Raw genomic sequence first — 18864 nt, 5'->3', positions numbered from 1 at the left:
ATCAATAAATTAAATAAACACAATTGCTACAAATAAATACAATTAAATAAACTAGCTAAAGTACAAAAAATAAAAAAGAACTAAGTTACAGAAAATAAAAAAATATTTACAAACATAAGAAAAATATTACAACAATTTTAAACTAATTACACCTACTCTAAGCCCCCTAATAAAATAACAAAGCCCCCCAAAATAAAAAATTCCCTACCCTATTCTAAATTAAAAAAGTTACAAGCTCTTTTACCTTACCAGCCCTGAACAGGGCCCTTTGCGGGGCATGCCCCAAGAAGTTCAGCTCTTTTGCCTGTAAAAAAAAACATACAATACCCCCCCCCCAACATTACAACCCACCACCCACATACCCCTAATCTAACCCAAACCCCCCTTAAATAAACCTAACACTAATCCCCTGAAGATCTTCCTACCTTGTCTTCACCATCCAGGTATCACCGATCGGTCCTGGCTCCGATATCTTCATCCAACCCAAGCGGGGGCTAGACATCCACTGAAGAAGTCCAGAAGAGGGTCCAAAGTCTTCCTCCTATCCGGCAAGAAGAGGACATCCGGACCGGCAAACATCTTCTCCAAGCGGCATCTTCGATCTTCTTCCATCCGGAGCGAAGCGGCAGGATCCTGAAGACCCCCAGCGCGGAACATCCATCCGGACCGACGACTGAACGACGAATGACTGTTCCTTTAAGGGACGTCATCCAAGATGGCGTCCCTCGAATTCCGATTGGCTGATAGGATTCTATCAGCCAATCGGAATTAAGGTAGGAATTTTCTGATTGGCTGATGGAATCAGCCAATCAGAATCTAGTTCAATCCGATTGGCTGATACAATCAGCCAATCAGATTGAGCTCGCATTCTATTGGCTGATCGGAACAGCCAATAGAATGTGAGCTCAATCTGATTGGCTGATTGGATCAGCCAATCGGATTGAACTTGATTCTGATTGGCTGATTCCATCAGCCAATCAGAAAATTCCTACCTTAATTCCGATTGGCTGATAGAATCCTATCAGCCAATCGGAATTCGAGGGACGCCATCTTGGATGACGTCCCTTAAAGGAACAGTCATTCGTCGTTCAGTCGTCGGTCCGGATGGATGTTCCGCGCTGGGGGTCTTCAGGATCCTGCCGCTTCGCTCCGGATGGAAGAAGATCGAAGATGCCGCTTGGAGAAGATGTTTGCCGGTCCGGATGTCCTCTTCTTGCCGGATAGGAGGAAGACTTTGGACCCTCTTCTGGACTTCTTCAGTGGATGTCTAGCCCCCGCTTGGGTTGGATGAAGATATCGGAGCCAGGACCGATCGGTGATACCTGGATGGTGAAGACAAGGTAGGAAGATCTTCAGGGGATTAGTGTTAGGTTTATTTAAGGGGGGTTTGGGTTAGATTAGGGGTATGTGGGTGGTGGGTTGTAATGTTGGGGGGGGGGTATTGTATGTTTTTTTTTACAGGCAAAAGAGCTGAACTTCTTGGGGCATGCCCCGCAAAGGGCCCTGTTCAGGGCTGGTAAGGTAAAAGAGCTTGTAACTTTTTTAATTTAGAATAGGGTAGGGAATATTTTATTTTGGGGGGCTTTGTTATTTTATTAGGGGGCTTAGAGTAGGTGTAATTAGTTTAAAATTGTTGTAATATTTTTCTTATGTTTGTAAATATTTTTTTATTTTCTGTAACTTAGTTCTTTTTTATTTTTTGTACTTTAGCTAGTTTATTTAATTGTATTTATTTGTAGCAATTGTGTTTATTTAATTTATTGATAGTGTAGTGTTAGGTTAATTGTAGGTAATTGTAGGTAGTTTATTTAATTATTTTATTGATAGGGTAGTGTTAGGTTTAATTATATCTTAGGTTAGGATTTATTTTACAGGTAAATTTGTTATTATTTTAACTAGGTAACTATTAAATAGTTCTTAACTATTTAATAGCTATTGTACCTAGTTAAAATAAATACCAAGTTGCCTGTAAAATAAATATTAATCCTAAAATAGCTATAATATAATTATAATTTATATTGTAGCTATATTAGGGTTTATTTTACAGGTAAGTATTTATCTTTAAATAGGATTAATTTATTTAATAAGAGTTAATTTATTTCGTTAGATGTAAATTATATTTAAGTTAGGGGGGTGTTAGTGTTAGGGTTAGACTTAGCTTTAGGGGTTAATACATTTATTAGAATAGCGGTGAGCTCCGATCGGAAGATTAGGGGTTAATAATTGAAGGTAGGTGTCGGCGATGTTAGGGAGGGCAGATTAGGGGTTAATACTATTTATGATAGGGTTAGTGAGGCGGATTAGGGGTTAATAACTTTATTATAGTAGCGCTCAGGTCCGCTCGGCAGATTAGGGGTTAATAAGTGTAGGTAGGTGTCGGCGACGTTGTGGGGGGCAGATTAGGGGTTAATAAATATAACATAGGGGTCGGCGATGTTAGGGCAGCAGATTAGGGGTACATAGGGATAACGTAGGTTGCGGCGGTTTACGGAGCGGAAGATTAGGGGTTAATAATATAATGCAGGGGTCAGCGATAGCGGGGGCGGCAGATTAGGGGTTAATAAGTGTAAGGCTAGGGGTGTTTAGACTCGGGGTACATGTTAGAGTGTTAGGTGCAGACGTAGGAAGTGTTTCCCCATAGGAAACAATGGGGCTGCGTTAGGAGCTGAACGCTGCTTTTTTGCAGGTGTTAGGTTTTTTTTCAGCTCAAATGGCCCCATTGTTTTCTATGGGGGAATCGTGCACGAGCACGTTTTTGAGGCTGGCCGCGTCCGTAAGCAGCTCTGGTATCGAGAGTTGCATTTGCGGTAAAAATGCTCTACGCTCCTTTTTTGGAGCCTAACGCAGCATTTGTTTGAACTCTCGATACCAGAGTTAATTTTATGGTGCGGCCAGAAAAAAGCCCGCGGAGCGTTAACAGCCCTTTTACCGCCGAACTCCAAATCTAGGCCTAAGTGTTTAATAGAACTTACTGATATACTCAACATATTATATTACAAAACACTATAGGAGTAACTATAAAGTCCTATCAATACAAAAAGGTTCTAACTTCCTTTTTTCTGCTGATAGGTAACTGCCTGCAGCTGGAAGAGACAGAGCAAAAGGCTGCAAATCAGGAGTTCCAGATTCATTCTTGGGTGTGACAAATAGACAATATTAAAGGGACATAAAACCCAAAATTTTTCTTTCATGAATCAGATAGATCATACATTTCCAAACAACTTTCCAGTTTACTTACTATTATCAATTTTGCTTCATTAGCTTGTTATCCTGTCTTGAACGAGCAGCAATGAACTACTGGGGCTAGCTGAACACATTAGTAAGGAAATCACAAGAGGCATATATGTGCAGCCACCAATTCAGCTAGCTAACAGTTCCTGAGCCTGCTTTTCAACAAAGAATACAAAGACAATAAAACAAATTAGAAAGTTTTTTTTAATTTGTACTCTATAACTGAATCATGAAAGATTCAGGAATAGAGAAGACTGGATTTACAGTTGAGGTGACAAGATAAGACGGGTATATTGTTTCTTGCATCCTCTAAAAAACAAGTGAGCCGTAAAAGACAAGGTTTTGAACACAACTTAAAAAAAATGTTTTTTTTTTAAAGTGAGTTGTAATAATTCAATCCTGTTTCTAGTCATGGGCTGCTTGAGGAAAATACTGTAACTTTTAAATAAAATAGTCCTCAATGTTGCTTCACAAAAGTTCATTATCATCAATGAAAGTCAGGAAGATGGTCTCAGTGAATTAAAATGGGTTCTTATTCCACAGTGAACATATACACTGTCCTTCCAAAATAGATTCAACTTCAATGTTCTTTAGTTAAGCTTTTTTTTTTTTTTTTTTAAATAATGTTTGGCAGTGCAAAGAATGAGTAGGCTGGAGATACAGTCTAGGCTTCAGTGGTCACCTGAGACTTAAGTTTGTTTTTTCCATTGCACTTCCATATGGCAAGTAGCAAAGTAGAAATTAAGGGCTAGATTACAAGTGGAGCTCAACATTTCGCTTTTGCTAAAGCAATATTTGCGCTCCACTGTGTAATACCAGCAAACGCAAATGTGCGCTGGTATAACAAGTTAGCTCTTGTTCGCATTGCTGTGAAGCATTGAGCTTAGGAGAGCGCGCTTGCATAGGCTCCAATAGGAGGCTTGATCTCTGTCGTTACACAGCATGAGAACTAGCACAGCGAAGGGGGTAAGTCACACAGCAAAGGCAGTAAATTGTAAATATTTCTGTATATGATTATATACATATATATTTATGTGTTAAAGGGACAGTCTACACCAGAATTTTTGTTGTTTAAAAAGATAGATAATCCCTTTATTACCCATTCCCCAGTTTTGCATAACCAACACAGTTATAATAATACACGTTTTATCTCTGTAATTACCTTGTATCTTAGCCTCTGCAAACTGCCCCTTATTTCAGTTCTTTTGACAGACTTGCAATTTAGCCAATCAGTGCTGACTCCTAGGTAACTTCACATGCGTGAGCTCAATGTTATCTATATGACACACATGAACTAATTCCCTCTAGTGGTGAAAAACTTTCAAAATGCATTCATATTAGAGGCCGCCTTCAAGGTCTAAGAAATAAGCCTACCTAGGTTTAGCTTTTAACTAAGAATACCAAGAGAACAAAGCAAAATTGGTGATAAAAGTAAATAAAGTTGTTTAGATTGACATGCCCTATTTGAATCATGAAAGCAAATGTCACAGTGTAGATAGAAGCAATCTACTTGTCACTCATTGCACTTCAGGAGATATGATCAAATGGGTGAAACCCAGAACGTATCTCTGTGTTCCATGTGATGAGCAAAGGATGGCTTCTGGGTTGACTGTTTTGTAGGGGAATGCTACAAATTGAGGTTTGTCATGTGCTTAGAGGTGCAGTTGTCCATGCTTTGGGCAAAATTTGTCATGACATACATGAAATGCTCATGATTTAGTTTTATCAAATAGCTCAGTTCCACAATCCCATGACCAATAGAGCTCTGTCGATTGTTCCCCACCACATAAACATGCTTGTTCATTAGTAGGTTTCTAGTTAGGTTTTCCGTTAGCAATTGGGAAGGTAAAACTATCTGGCATTAACACCCCAAAGAATGAAACTTCAGTGTAAGCTTCCACACAAGACTTAATGGTACAAGCTTACCCTTACAGTTTTTTTACATTTTTACTTTGAATCTGGAAGTCAAATTGTACATTATCGTTAGTATCATACAAATTTAGTATTGTAAATATCAGTCCCACCCCCCCACAGACTTGCACCCAACTTCATTGAGTTTGCCAAGTCACACTTCACCAGATAGGTATGATTCTCAGATTCATAAGTGGAAGATGAGATGGAGAGGTTCTGATTATTTCTCATAATACAACAATACTCAGCATTGATAGGTAACATAATGTACAGCTCTAAGTCATAGGCTCCACACTCCCCTTTGATGGAGGCATGGGACAGCAGTGTCAGATGAGTTTCATCCCCTAGGAGTAGCATTGTATGATCACTTAATACACTGAGCATCAGATCTGGCACACAAATGTTGTCCTCACCACAGTCCAGCTGAATCGGAGATTTCTGCTTGATATAGTTTATGTTTGGTAATTGAGGATTGGCTTAAGTCCAATCAGATGGTGCAAGTGGGTCAAGAGAGAAATTCAGAGAGATATAAATTGGAGAGAGCTTATCTCGAAACCCAGACTCTTGCCTGAGGTAAATTTAATTATCCCGACATTCGGCCTTGCCTCCGTTGCTTATGGAGATAGTCTGGTTCAGGTATGGTTGGTGATATTCCAAGAACATTGTACGCTTCAAAGCTCCTTTCTATTTCATACGATCCAGCTGCAGTTCCACTGATTCTGATAGAATTGGGCACATGATTTCTTAAAGCATTCAGGTAAAAACTAAGGATTATGCTAGACACTTGGATGTTCATTTCCTTAGTAAAACTGGTCTTCTCTTTGGATAAAACATATTTGGTTGGATGTTGAGAGACGTACTGGCATGCACTATGGAATGAGTCATGTATACTAAAGCCTTATCAACACCAAAGGCACAAAAAATAAGATCTGGATGGTGAGTTCCATTGAGTTCTTTGCCACCTCTAAGGCTGGATCCTGTAATGTTCTTGGGATATTTCCTTATCAGTCCAATCCTGGCCAGTAGTCTTCTTATCCCAGCATCAGTGGAAAGATAAGGAAAATCCCAGAACTAAGTTTAACAAATAGAAGGAATGAGGTAGAACAGGATCAGTAAACACCATAAACTTCAAGAGTAAATGAGGCGCTTATGCCCCTGAAAACCACAAAAGAAAAATAAATACTTACCAGGAAGTGCACAGTTCAGTGATTGCAAGCAGTCTAATCTTTCTGAGTATAAAAAGGGTTAAGCAGGAGAATGGTCAATAGGCAATGTAGAGTTCAGTAACAAGAAGGAAGTCCAATCTTTCTGAGTATCAAAAGGGTTAAGCAGGAGAATGGTCCATAGGCAATGCAGAATTCAGTAACAAGCAGGCAGTCTTATCTTTCACAATGGAAAACAGCAAACAATAGCACCCAGGAGAACACAGAGGTAAACCTATACTAGGGCACTTACAGAGTGAAGGAGCTTACTTTAAATAGGTGCAGGCTCCCACCCAGGTGGATGCACAGATGCAGCAGAGATTAGCAGAGTGCACCGCACAACAATCAGAAGCAGCCATGGCAACAGCTGAAAGAGCGGAGGCGGCAGTAAGACATCAGTGGTATAACAGATCTAAAAAAAGATGTAGATATGTAAAAGCCCAATTTTCCCTGTGTCATCTTTAAAGCTTTGAAATTCAACCCACCCGTCTGGCCATTAAAAATGTTTACTGCTCCTTTCCAGTCAGGCCCTTCAAATAAATCTTGAATAACAATGTCATTATATCCATCTTGATTCAAGTATTCCAATGTAGCTATGGAGCTTCCAAAGCAGCCATATTCTACTTTCACGGTTTAGATCAAGTCAGGGTCAGAATTCCTATTAGGGGGCTAATTTATCATGCTGCGAATGCAGCTGTTTCCACACGAGCCTTCAGGCTCACCTGAAAAATAAGTTAAGAAGCAGCAGTCGTAAGACCGCTGCTCCTTAACTCGTGGCGGACAGCAATCATCCCAATCACATAGGATCAGGATGATTGACACCCCCTGCTAGTGTCCGATTGGCCACGAATGTGCAGGGGGCAGCATTGCACAAGCATTTCACCAGAAATGCTTGTGTAATGTTAAATACTTACAGTGTATGCTGTCGTCATTTAGCAATGTCAGACGGACATGATCCGCTACATCGGCTCATGTCCACCCGACAGTTAAGAAATCTACCCCCAAATCTTTTAGTAACACAATGCCCATTTGAAAAGGAGGAGTATTCAGGCACTAAAACCTGTCTTACACCAGCTCCTAATTAAAAACTCACTTTCCCTAAGTGAGTTAAAAATAGAATAAAAACGACAAAAATAGAAAAATAGGAGCGCTCCACAACGGAGCAGTGCAAAACTAGAGAACAAATAAATATATGAAATATAATCTAAATATTCTAATCGTGACTAAGATGATTTGTACTTAAAATAAATAGGTCAATATAAATACATTTCTCAAACAGACTTCAAAGAAGAGGCTGATTTATTTATAAACAATCTATATAATACTATATGGTACTGTAACTTTAAAAATGGGACGTCTCCCAACAAAACATAAAAAGTTCAGATTATATTAAGAATACAATATGCATAGTGTGATAAAGTGCTAATGGTGATATTATTAAGACAGTATAGAAACTAATAATGTAGGATAAATACAATAATAGTATATTAAATGAATAGGATCCCAAAAAATAAATCTGTTATGTGCACTAATAAATGTGAAAGAAAATGATCTCATACAAACAGACAAGATACAAATATAAACTGGATATGTGTGAAAAGCTATATTAATTTATGAAAAACGCTGAGGACACTTTTATATGTTCCAAGTATATTCCATAAAAAATAGATACATAAAAATAGATACATAAAAAACAAATATTAAAAAATAACAATGTAGCTCAATGATTGGTGACTATTCTTCCTATCAAGCCAATGCAACACTAATGGTTAAAATCTAAATGTTCTGAAAAGTTCTGAGCTTCCTTAAAAAACGTATGTATATATACAAAGTGGAAAGTCTCTTAGAATATCATCTTATATATCGAGTGTATGATGGCATCTGAGCATATATTAGAAGCACGGATATTTTGTAGATTTCTTAGAGGCCCCACGCTACCTTTGCAGCTTTACCCGGGTGCTCTCTATTAATTATTGTGCGTATCAGCGGATTTAAAATAATAAACCGCTCTACAGTTCTGTGGATAAATTTAGGTGTATTCAGGTTACTCACGGTCAACGCCACTTAAGATGTTTTCTCTGTAGGTCTATTATACGTAACCTCAGTAACTCTCACTTACGCGTCCTAGCTTTCACCATTACTCCCTATTCACGCTATGTTAGCCTTTTGGGTCCGTCTATGACATCTCAGGTTTCCTTCTGTGTGATTCCTTGGAGCACGCTTTAGGTTGACAGCGTGATTGTAAATAATGAACGGCCGTTCAAACTTGGGTTCTTTTTGTTGTGGGCTGTGGTTCAAACTTCAGGAACGAACTCCTTGATTCAAATAATAAGGAATTGGAGCTTCTAAGAGGTTAAATGTTAACATGTTTCACTCATAAAAGGAGCTTTATCAAAACATCAAAACATTTTTAAAAGTGCGGTACTGACATTGCGTGACAGGATAAAAGGTGTGCGATACATCTATACTGACAAGACTCGTAATAGCAGCGTTGGGGAAAATGAAGCGTTATGGGCCATAATGTTGCTTTTTCAATCATAATGCAAAACACGTAATCTAGGTGATTGTTAGTAGCTCCCCAAGCTCTAAACACATAGAGCCCTCCGTATACTAACTGCGAAATCAAGATATTTGAAAAAACAAAAGTGCTACATACTTATTTTTTTTTTTTAAATCTTTATTTAGTACCGACAATGTGTACAGCACACAAAAAAGGAAAAGAAAGTAAAGGGATAAGTACATAAATTAGACGCCACACAGGATGCATAGCAAAGAAAAAAACGGAATATAAACCATGTTCATTTTCATTTAGCCTGAATTCAGTATCATTTCCTTTCAGTGTACACATTGTATGGGGTTTTATATTTTAACTAATAAAAAAGAGAAAAATACAAAACAAAGAAAATACCACATTGTGGGATGATAATTTACAATGCAAGAAAACATTTTCTATTAGTAAGAGTTATCTTGTTATTATTTAGCGTATACAGATGCCTATAAGACTGACCAACAAAATGTGATAGTAACATAACACAGAACAAGACAAAACAAACAAATAAAAAGCAATATTTATCCAATATTGTTTGATCCTCCCCTCTCTCTACTCCTCAAGGTACTATCAATGAGCCTACCAAATTCCTAATAAAATTAGGTCTGAATTCCTGAATGGAAAAATCATAATTTACTTACTTAATAACACAAGAATCAGTATATATATATATATATATATATATATATATATATATATATATATATATATATATACTGTATATATAAAGAAATATAGCCTAAAGTGAATTTAATATTGGCTAACACAAATGACAATAAAATTGCTGGATATAGTTATTGAATAGATTAAACATTTTAACTTCTGAAAACTTCCCAGTTAAGGGCTAGATTACAAATGAAGCGCTAAATTATTCTGCACCTGCAGACGGGCAAATTTTAATTAAACAGACATTACAAGATCAGATCTCTGGTTAATTTTCTAAATGTGCCCCAAATGCCCTCAAAATAGAGGGTGTTATATTTTTTTATTTTATTTTTATATATATATATTTTTTTAATAAAAATCAACTACACCAGGCAGTGCCTTTACATTGCGGTCTATGGGAACTGTGTGTTCCCAGTAAATATATATGTATATGCTTATATACATATATATATTCATGTGTTAACATGTGTATATAGACACATATTAACACATAAAAATATATGTATATCAACAAATACATATATATTTATATTTGATGAACATCGCTGCACAATTTACGCCCTTCACTCCTCTAAGTATGCAAATCAGTTATTTGAGTGTCATTTTTTTCTGGTTGTAACTGCAGGATTATTTTGTATTTGGTGTTCCCATATATATAATCTACATAGGAAAACATAAATCAGGTTATGTTTCAGTGGAATATTATTAGTCTACAATGCAACACATAGGGCTAGATTACAACTAGCGGGCTAATTTTTTTTTCCTTTTCCACTTGTGCGCTAACGGTGCTCAAATTAAATATTATCGCAGCCGCATTAGCGTGCGTAATACTAGTTGAAAGTAAAAGTTATAGCACACGCACAAACTGAGGTGCACTAACGTGATAGTGTGACCGTGTTAACACTCCTTACCATAGTCAGGTGTTATATAAGGTTGCTATAAATAGAATCTTTGTGAACAGTGTTGTATGGTATGATTAAGGGTGTACTACCAGAAATGTTGCATTTTTGTATTCTGGAAATGATTCCTTAATAAAATTAATATAAAGTAAGTGATGTGGACATATGGTTTGGTAAATTAACAATTGCCAACAAACAATAATGATTGTCTGCCTTTCCCAAACTAATATGTGTTCTTTAATAGTATTCCAGGGGGTCAATTTATTAAGGTGCGAGCGGACATGATACGCTTGTGTTAAAATATATGTTGTTTGTTACACTATCAGTTAAAAAAGTGAATAGAATAGATATGATAAGTGGACTGAATTACTTGGAAATTCTATGAGATATTATGCAGAAAGTTGAGACCTCAGACACAAAAGGTTCATATTTCAGTAGCAAGTACAAAAAACTACTAATATGGCTTTACATTTTAGCCACTCATAAGATGCACTGTGAAACAGTAGATTATTATACTGACCGATCGAACCTATAAACTATTGCCGGGTTGTCATGATTAGCGTATAATATAATGGGGCCTATTTAACAAAGGTCTGTCGGACCTGATCCGACATTGCAGATCATGTCCGACAGACCTCGCTGAATGCGGAGAGCAATACGCTCTCCGCATTCAGCATTGCACCCGCAGCTCTTGTGAACTGCTGGTGCAACGCCGCCCCCTGCAGATTCGCGGCCAATCGGCTGCTAGCAGGGGGTGTCAATCAACCTGATTGTATTAGATCGAGTTGAATTGCGGCGATGTCTGTCCGACTTCTCAGAGCAGGCAGACAGGTTATGGAGCAGCGGTCTTTAGACCGCTGCTCCACAACTTGTGTTTCTGGCGAGTCTGAAGGCTCACCAGAAACATGGGCCCCCAAGCTCCATACGGAGCTTGATAAATGGGCCCCAATGAGTTTAACTCAATATTAACAAAAACGCTGTTGTATAAATAATGGCATAGTGCTGCTGGCATAATCACTCAAATATCAGATACACTAGAGTCTATTCACTATCCTCTCTATCCGCTATCTGGATGGTTATATTGCAGTCAGATATCTAAATTATAATATATATAGCTCAATTCAAACCAGCTTATTTTGTAACATCCAAACGTTTGGATACAATATGGTTACAGTTACTTAATACCGCTTATCCAGTTGTAGACAACATTATACTGCTGTTTTTGTAATGAAATTACATGGTTAAATATAGAGCGAGATAATTAACAAATTTGATATCTGACTACATGCAAAGTGTACACAATTATATCTAGTACTACCTATTATTTGCTAGTCGTTCACTTTGTGAGAGGGATTTTCTTTCTTATGAGATGCACCAGCAATGTCAATTTACCTATACAACCCACTCCTATTCACATTGTAAGGTTAATCCCCTACTCTGTGCAAAATAGCCATTTATTATAAGTTCATTATATATGCACAAGTGGATTACCTATACCCTGCCTATTTCCAACTACACACAGTACAGCACTATAATAATTTTTTGCTAATCATCTTGTTTTCACACTGTTTTTATTTTTGTTTTTCACATTTTAATAATAACTAATAACATTGTGTTTTTATTATAATGTACTCCCACATTAAAGGGATCTATTTTGGTCACATCTGATAAACTTTGTTTCGTAAATAGAAACAACTTGACCTACCTATACAGTGGTAATGATGGTGATGAGTGCTGTTATGTACACACCTTTGTAGTTGGCTACGCCACTTATTCTCTATATATATATATAATATATACCTTGTGTACAGCACCCTACCCTCTATAGATAGTAGTATAGAACTTTTTCTTATTTATTGGGTCACCATTCGGTAGTGCCATTCTCGTTCTCCTCTTTCCCATTCCCCATTGCACATAAATATACATGTCTATATATGCAAATGTATATATATATATATATATATATATATATATATATACTGTATCGGCTTGATTTGGAGTTTTGTCGGTAACGACCCGAAAAGCTAACGCCTGCTTTTTTCTGGCCGCACCATAAAAATAACTCTGGTATTGAGAGTCCACATAAAGGCTGCGTTAGGCTCCAAAAAAGGAGCGTAGAGCATATTTAACGCAGCTTCAACTCTCGATACCAGAGTTGCTTACGCAAGCGGCCAGCCTCAAAAATGTGCTCGTGCACGATTCCCCCATAGGAAACAATGGGGCTGTTTGAGCTGAAAAAAAAACCTAACACCTGCAAAAAAGCCGCGTTCAGCTCCTAACGCAGCCCCATTGTTTGCTATGGGGAAACACTTCCTACGTCTGCACCTAACACTCTAACATGTACCCCGAGTCTAAACACCCCTAACCTTACACTTATTAACCCCTAATCTGCCACCCCCGCTATCGCTGACCCCTGCATATTATTTTTAACCCCTAATCTGCCGCTCCGTAAACCGCCGCTACTTACATTATCCCTATGTACCCCTAATCTGCTGCCCTAACATCGCCGACCCCTATATTATATTTATTAACCCCTAATCTGCCCCCCACAACGTCGCCTCCACCTGCCTACACTTATTAACCCCTAATCTGCCGAGCGGACCTGAGCGCTACTATAATAAAGTTATTAACCCCTAATCCGCCTCACTAACCCTATAATAAATAGTATTAACCCCTAATCTGCCCTCCCTAAAATCGCCGACACCTAACTTCAATTATTAACCCCTAATCTGTCGACTGGAGCTCACCGCTATTCTAATAAATGTATTAACCCCTAAAGCTAAGTCTAACCCTAACACTAGCACCCCCCTAAAGTTAAATATAATTTACATCTAATGAAATTAATTATCTCTTATTAAATAAATTATTCCTATTTAAAGCTAAATACTTACCTGTAAAATAAATCCTAATATAGCTACAATATAAATTATAATTACATTGTAGCTATTTTAGGATTAATATTTATTTTACAGGCAATTTTGTAATTATTTTAACCATGTACAATAGCTATTAAATAGTTAAGAACTATTTAATAGTTACCTAGTTAAAATAATTACAAAATTACCTGTAAAATAAATCCTAACCTTAATTACAATTAAACCTAACACTATACTATCATTAAATTAATTAAATAAAATACCTACAATTACCTACAATTAAACCTAACACTACACTATCAATAAATAAATTAAATACAATTCCTACAAATAACTACAATGAAATAAACTAACTAAAGTACAAAAAATAAAAAAGAACTAAGTTACAAAAAATTAAAAATATTTACAAACATAAGAAAAATATTACAACAATTTTAAACTAATTACACCTACTCTAAGCCCCCTAATAAAATAACAAAGACCCCCAAAATAAAAAATGCCCTACCCTATTCTAAATTACTAAAGTTCAAAGCTCTTTTACCTTACCAGCCCTGAATAGGGCCCTTTGCGGGGCATGCCCCAAGAAGTTCAGCTCTTTTGCCTGTAAAAAAAAACATACAATACCCCCCCAACATTACAACCCACCACCCACATACCCCTAATCTAACCCAAACCCCCCTTAAATAAACCTAACACTAAGCCCCTGAAGATCATCCTACCTTGTCTTCACCTCACCAGGTATCACCGATCCGTCCTGGCTCCAAAATATTCATCCAACCCAAGCGGGGGCTGGCGATCCATCATCCGGTGGCTGAAGAGGTCCAGAAGAGGCTCCAAAGTCTTCATCCTATCCGGGCAGAAGAGGCGATCCAGACCGGCAACCATCTTGATCCAAGCGGCATCTTCTATCTTCATCCGATGACGACCGGCTCCATCCTGAAGACCTCCACCGCGGACCCATCTTCTTCCGGGGACGTCCAACTGAAGAATGACGGTTCCTTTAAGGGACGTCATCCAAGTTCAATCAGATTGAGCTCGCATTCTATTGGCTGTTCCGATCAGCCAATAGAATGCGAGCTCAATCTGATTGGCTGATTGGATCAGCCAATCGGATTAAACTTGATTCTGATTGGCTGATTACATCAGCCAATCAGAATATTCCTACCTTAATTCCGATTGGCTGATAGAATCCTATCAGCCAATTGGAATTCGAGGGACGCCATCTTGGATGACGTCCCTTAAAGGAACCGTCATTCTTCAGTTGGACGTCGCCGGAAGAAGATGGGTCCGCGGTGGAGGTCTTCAGGATGGAGCCGGTCGTCATCGGATGAAGATAGAAGATGCCGCTGGATCAAGATGGTTGCCGGTCTGGATCGCCTCTTCTTCCCGGATAGGATGAAGACTTTGGAGCCTCTTCTGGACCTCTTCAGCCACCGGATGATGGATCGCCAGCCCCCGCTTGGGTTGGATGAAGATTTTGGAGCCAGGACGGATCGGTGATACCTGGTGAGGTGAAGACAAGGTAGGATGATCTTCAGGGGCTTAGTGTTAGGTTTATTTAAGGGGGGTTTGGGTTAGATTAGGGGTATGTGGGTGGTGGGTTGTAATGTTGGGGGGGGTATTGTATGTTTTTTTTTACAGGCAAAAGAGCTGAACTTCTTGGGGCATGCCCCGCAAAGGGCCCTGTTCAGGGCTGGTAAGGTAAAAGAGCTTTGAACTTTAGTAATTTAGAATAGGGTAGGGCATTTTTTATTTTGGGGGTCTTTGTTATTTTATTAGGGGGCTTAGAGTAGGTGTAATTAGTTTAAAATTGTTGTAATATTTTTCTTATGTTTGTAAATATTTTTTTATTTTTTGTAACTTAGTTCTTTTTTATTTTTTGTACTTTAGTTAGTTTATTTCATTGTAGTTATTTGTAGATATTGTATTTAATTAATGTATTGATAGTGTAGTGTAAGGTTTAATTGTAGGTAATTATAGGTATTTTATTTAATTAATTTAATGATAGTATAGTGTTAGGTTTAATTGTAACTTAGGTTAGGATTTATTTTAGAGGTAATTTTGTAATTATTTTAACTAGGTAACTATTAAATAGTTCTTAACTATTTAATAGCTATTGTACATGGTTAAAATAATTACAAAGTTGCCTGTAAAATAAATATTAATCCTAAAATAGCTACAATGTAATTATAATTTATATTGTAGCTATATTAGGATTTATTTTACAGGTAAGTATTTAGCTTTAAATAGGAATAATTTATTTAATAAGAGTTAATTAATTTCGTTAGATTAAAATTATATTTAATTTAGGGGGGTGTTAGTGTTAGGGTTAGAATTAGCTTTAGGGGTTAATACATTTATTAGAATAGCGGTGAGCTCCGGTCGGCAGATTAGGGGTTAATGTTTGAAGTTAGGTGTTGGCGATGTTAGGGAGGGCAGATTAGGGGTTAATACTATTTATTATAGGGTTAGTGATGCGGATTAGGGGTTAATAACTTTATTATAGTAGCGGTGCGGTCCGGTCGGCAGATTAGGGGTTAATAAGTGTAGGCAGGTGGAGGCGACGTTGTGGGGGGCAGATTAGGGGTTAATAAATATAATATAGGGGTCGGCAGTGTTAGGGGCAGCAGATTAGGGGTACATAGCTATAATGTAGGTGGCGGCGCTTTGCGGTCAGCAGATTAGGGTTTAATTATTGTAGGTAGTTGGCGGCGACGTTGTGGGGGGCAGATTAGGGGTTAATAAATATAATACAGGGGTCGGCGGTGTTAGGGGCAGCAGATTAGGGGTACATAAGTATAACGTAGGTGGCGGTCGGCAGATTAGGGGTTAAAAAAATTCAATCGAGTGGCGGCGATGTGGGGGGACCTCGGTTTAGGGGTACATAGGTAGTTTATGGGTGTTAGTGTACTTTAGAGTACAGTAGTTAAGAGCTTTATGAACCGGCGTTAGCCCAGAAAGCTCTTAACTACTGACTTTTTTCTGCTGCTGGAGTTTTGTCGTTAGATTTCTAACGCTCACTTCAGCCACGACTCTAAATACCGGAGTTAGAAAGATCCCATTGAAAAGATAGGATACGCAAATGACGTAAGGGGATCTGCGGTATGGAAAAGTCGCGGCTGAAAAGTGAGCGTTAGACCCTTTTTTGAGTGACTCCAAATACCGTAGTTAGCCTAAAACCAGCGTTAGGAGCCTCTAACGCTGGTTTTCACGGCTAACGCCAAACTCCAAATCTAGGCCTATGTGTTTACATATGTATTTAAATGTGTATTTATGTATTTACAGACATATATTCACATATAAACACATAAATACATATGTATGCATACAGTATATGTACATATACAGTATATAAGTGCATTGGAGCCCTTTTTAGTTAAGTAGATGAAAACATGAAAAATAATATTTATACAATATTTATTTTCAATAAAGGTTTAACTATGTATTTACAGTTAATATTTCACATTCCAATGTTCTGCACATAGGGGAATATGTCATAAGTATTTTTAAATAGATATTCCTATATACTGTATATGTATATATTTATTTCTATATCTAATCATGTATATTTATAGGTACGAATATATATTGTACCAAAAAACCATCAGATATATGTAGAAATATTTATTTATGACTAAATAGAACATATTCTGCTATGTGAAGAACATTGGAATGGGATATATTCATATTTTCATGTTGGGTTAGTGCACATGAGAATATGTGATAGGGTTTGAGAGAATGGGTGTTTTTTCCACTTTTTTATTTTTATTTCTCCATTGTCCTCTATGGGTAAATATGTGAACAAGTATGCAATATTATACAGTTTACATTCAACTTGCAATACGAGCGCAACCCAACAAGCGCAAAAAGCTTACTTTGAGTGTAATTAACACTCGTAATCTAGCCCTAGATGTGTTGATCTTGCTGCCAGTAGTGAAATGCTGTTTCTCCAGCAAATAATCACAAGAGAATAAAGCAAATATGATATTAGAAGTAAATCGGAAAGTTGTTTAAAATGTTCTGCTCTACAATGAAAGAACATTTTGTGGTTTCCTGTCCCTGTAAGTATGAAATGAAGATTTTGTTTAGGGCTTGATTATCTTTAAGTTGCTGTCCGGTTAATCTAGGTTTTGATGTACGAAGCTGCCAATATTTACAGTGAGTAGAGAAAATTAAGGCATTGTTAAGAATAATAAAACAAAAAAAAATCTCTGTTCACATTTTTATTATTTCAAGAACACATAAGGAAGGGAGTACTTAATATGAATAGTTATTACATAGTGGAATCAACAACAAAAAAAAGGAAAGTGTGAGTGGGGTATTGAAATGAAAGCTGTGCATCCCAATGAAAACTTATGTACCATTAACAACTGACACCTAGATTACGAGTTTTGCGTTTTAGCACTGAAAATTTAGCCATTTCAGCGTAAAAACTGTAACACAGCAATTACGAGTCTTGTCGGTATAGCTGTACCGCAAGCATTTTAGCCTGTAACCCAATGTCGATCCTGCACTCAAAAAAATGATTTTTTTTGCACGGGATTTCCATAGCACTGGTATTACAAGTTGTGCGGTGAGGCTAAAATGCTTGCATTACAGCCTATACCGACACAATCCGTTCCACCATCTGAGAGCAGTAGTTATGAGTTTTGCGCAACAAAACTGTTACACAAAACTCATAACTTAAATGTTACAAAGTACGCTAACACCCATAAACTACCTATTAACCCCTATTCTGCCGCCCTCCCACATCGCAAACACTATAATAAAGTTAATAACCCTTAATCTGCCGCTCCAGACATCGCTGCCAGTAATAACATTTATTAACCCCTATTCCGCCTCTCCCCAACATCGTCACCATTATAATACAGTTATTAAAGAAAAGGAGCGCCAAAAAAAGGCAAGGCCTCGGGAGTGGGTGTATATAGATTAACTGAATGTCGGCGCTTATCCTTATTAGGACACTAATAGGGTGCAGATGGCCCCACAGATAGCTGAAGATTGGTACAATGTTGTATATCAGTAATACAATTTGTAAATAAAATATAACACAATTTATTACATATAAAAATGACACAATCAATTACATATAAAACATAAGTGGGTTATACCACTACGCATGGATCCATGTAACATAAAAGCATAAAATGTGTATGTGTGTTTATATATCCTGAAATGCTAAAATGTTATAAAATATATCGGGTAAAACTGGTCCTCACTGTGGGATGACTCAAGGTGAATGACTAAAGGACATGTTATTAGTGAAAGTACATCAATATCCTTAGTTATAAATGTTTAGTTATAAATATTTAAATTCCACAATCTTATCATGTTGTAGGTGTACCAAAAACTGTGTGATCAGAGGTGTGGTGAGGAATATAAACTAAATAATAATATAATAATATAAAACCAGATATTAGACACAAGATCAAAAAATGTGATCAAAAATAACTAGTATGTGCACAAACTAGTGGGAAAAAAACAAAATATGCAAATATTAAACCTCAAAAGATTTTGCGAATTCCGGTGAG

The 18864-nt window shown here is 37.3% G+C and overlaps 1 pseudogene; it reads right to left on the bottom strand.

Moving 5' to 3' along the window:
• Nucleotides 1–4858: 4858 nt before the first annotated feature.
• LOC128661662 (integrin alpha-5-like) overlaps nucleotides 4859–18864 on the bottom strand; it is a 36623-nt pseudogene continuing 22617 nt past the window's right edge.

This window comes from Bombina bombina, chromosome 5, assembly GCF_027579735.1.
Source record: "Bombina bombina isolate aBomBom1 chromosome 5, aBomBom1.pri, whole genome shotgun sequence".
Classification (NCBI taxonomy): domain Eukaryota; kingdom Metazoa; phylum Chordata; class Amphibia; order Anura; family Bombinatoridae; genus Bombina; species Bombina bombina.
Note: the sequence above shows the minus strand (reverse complement) of the source record. Positions and strands in the feature narration are given on the sequence as shown.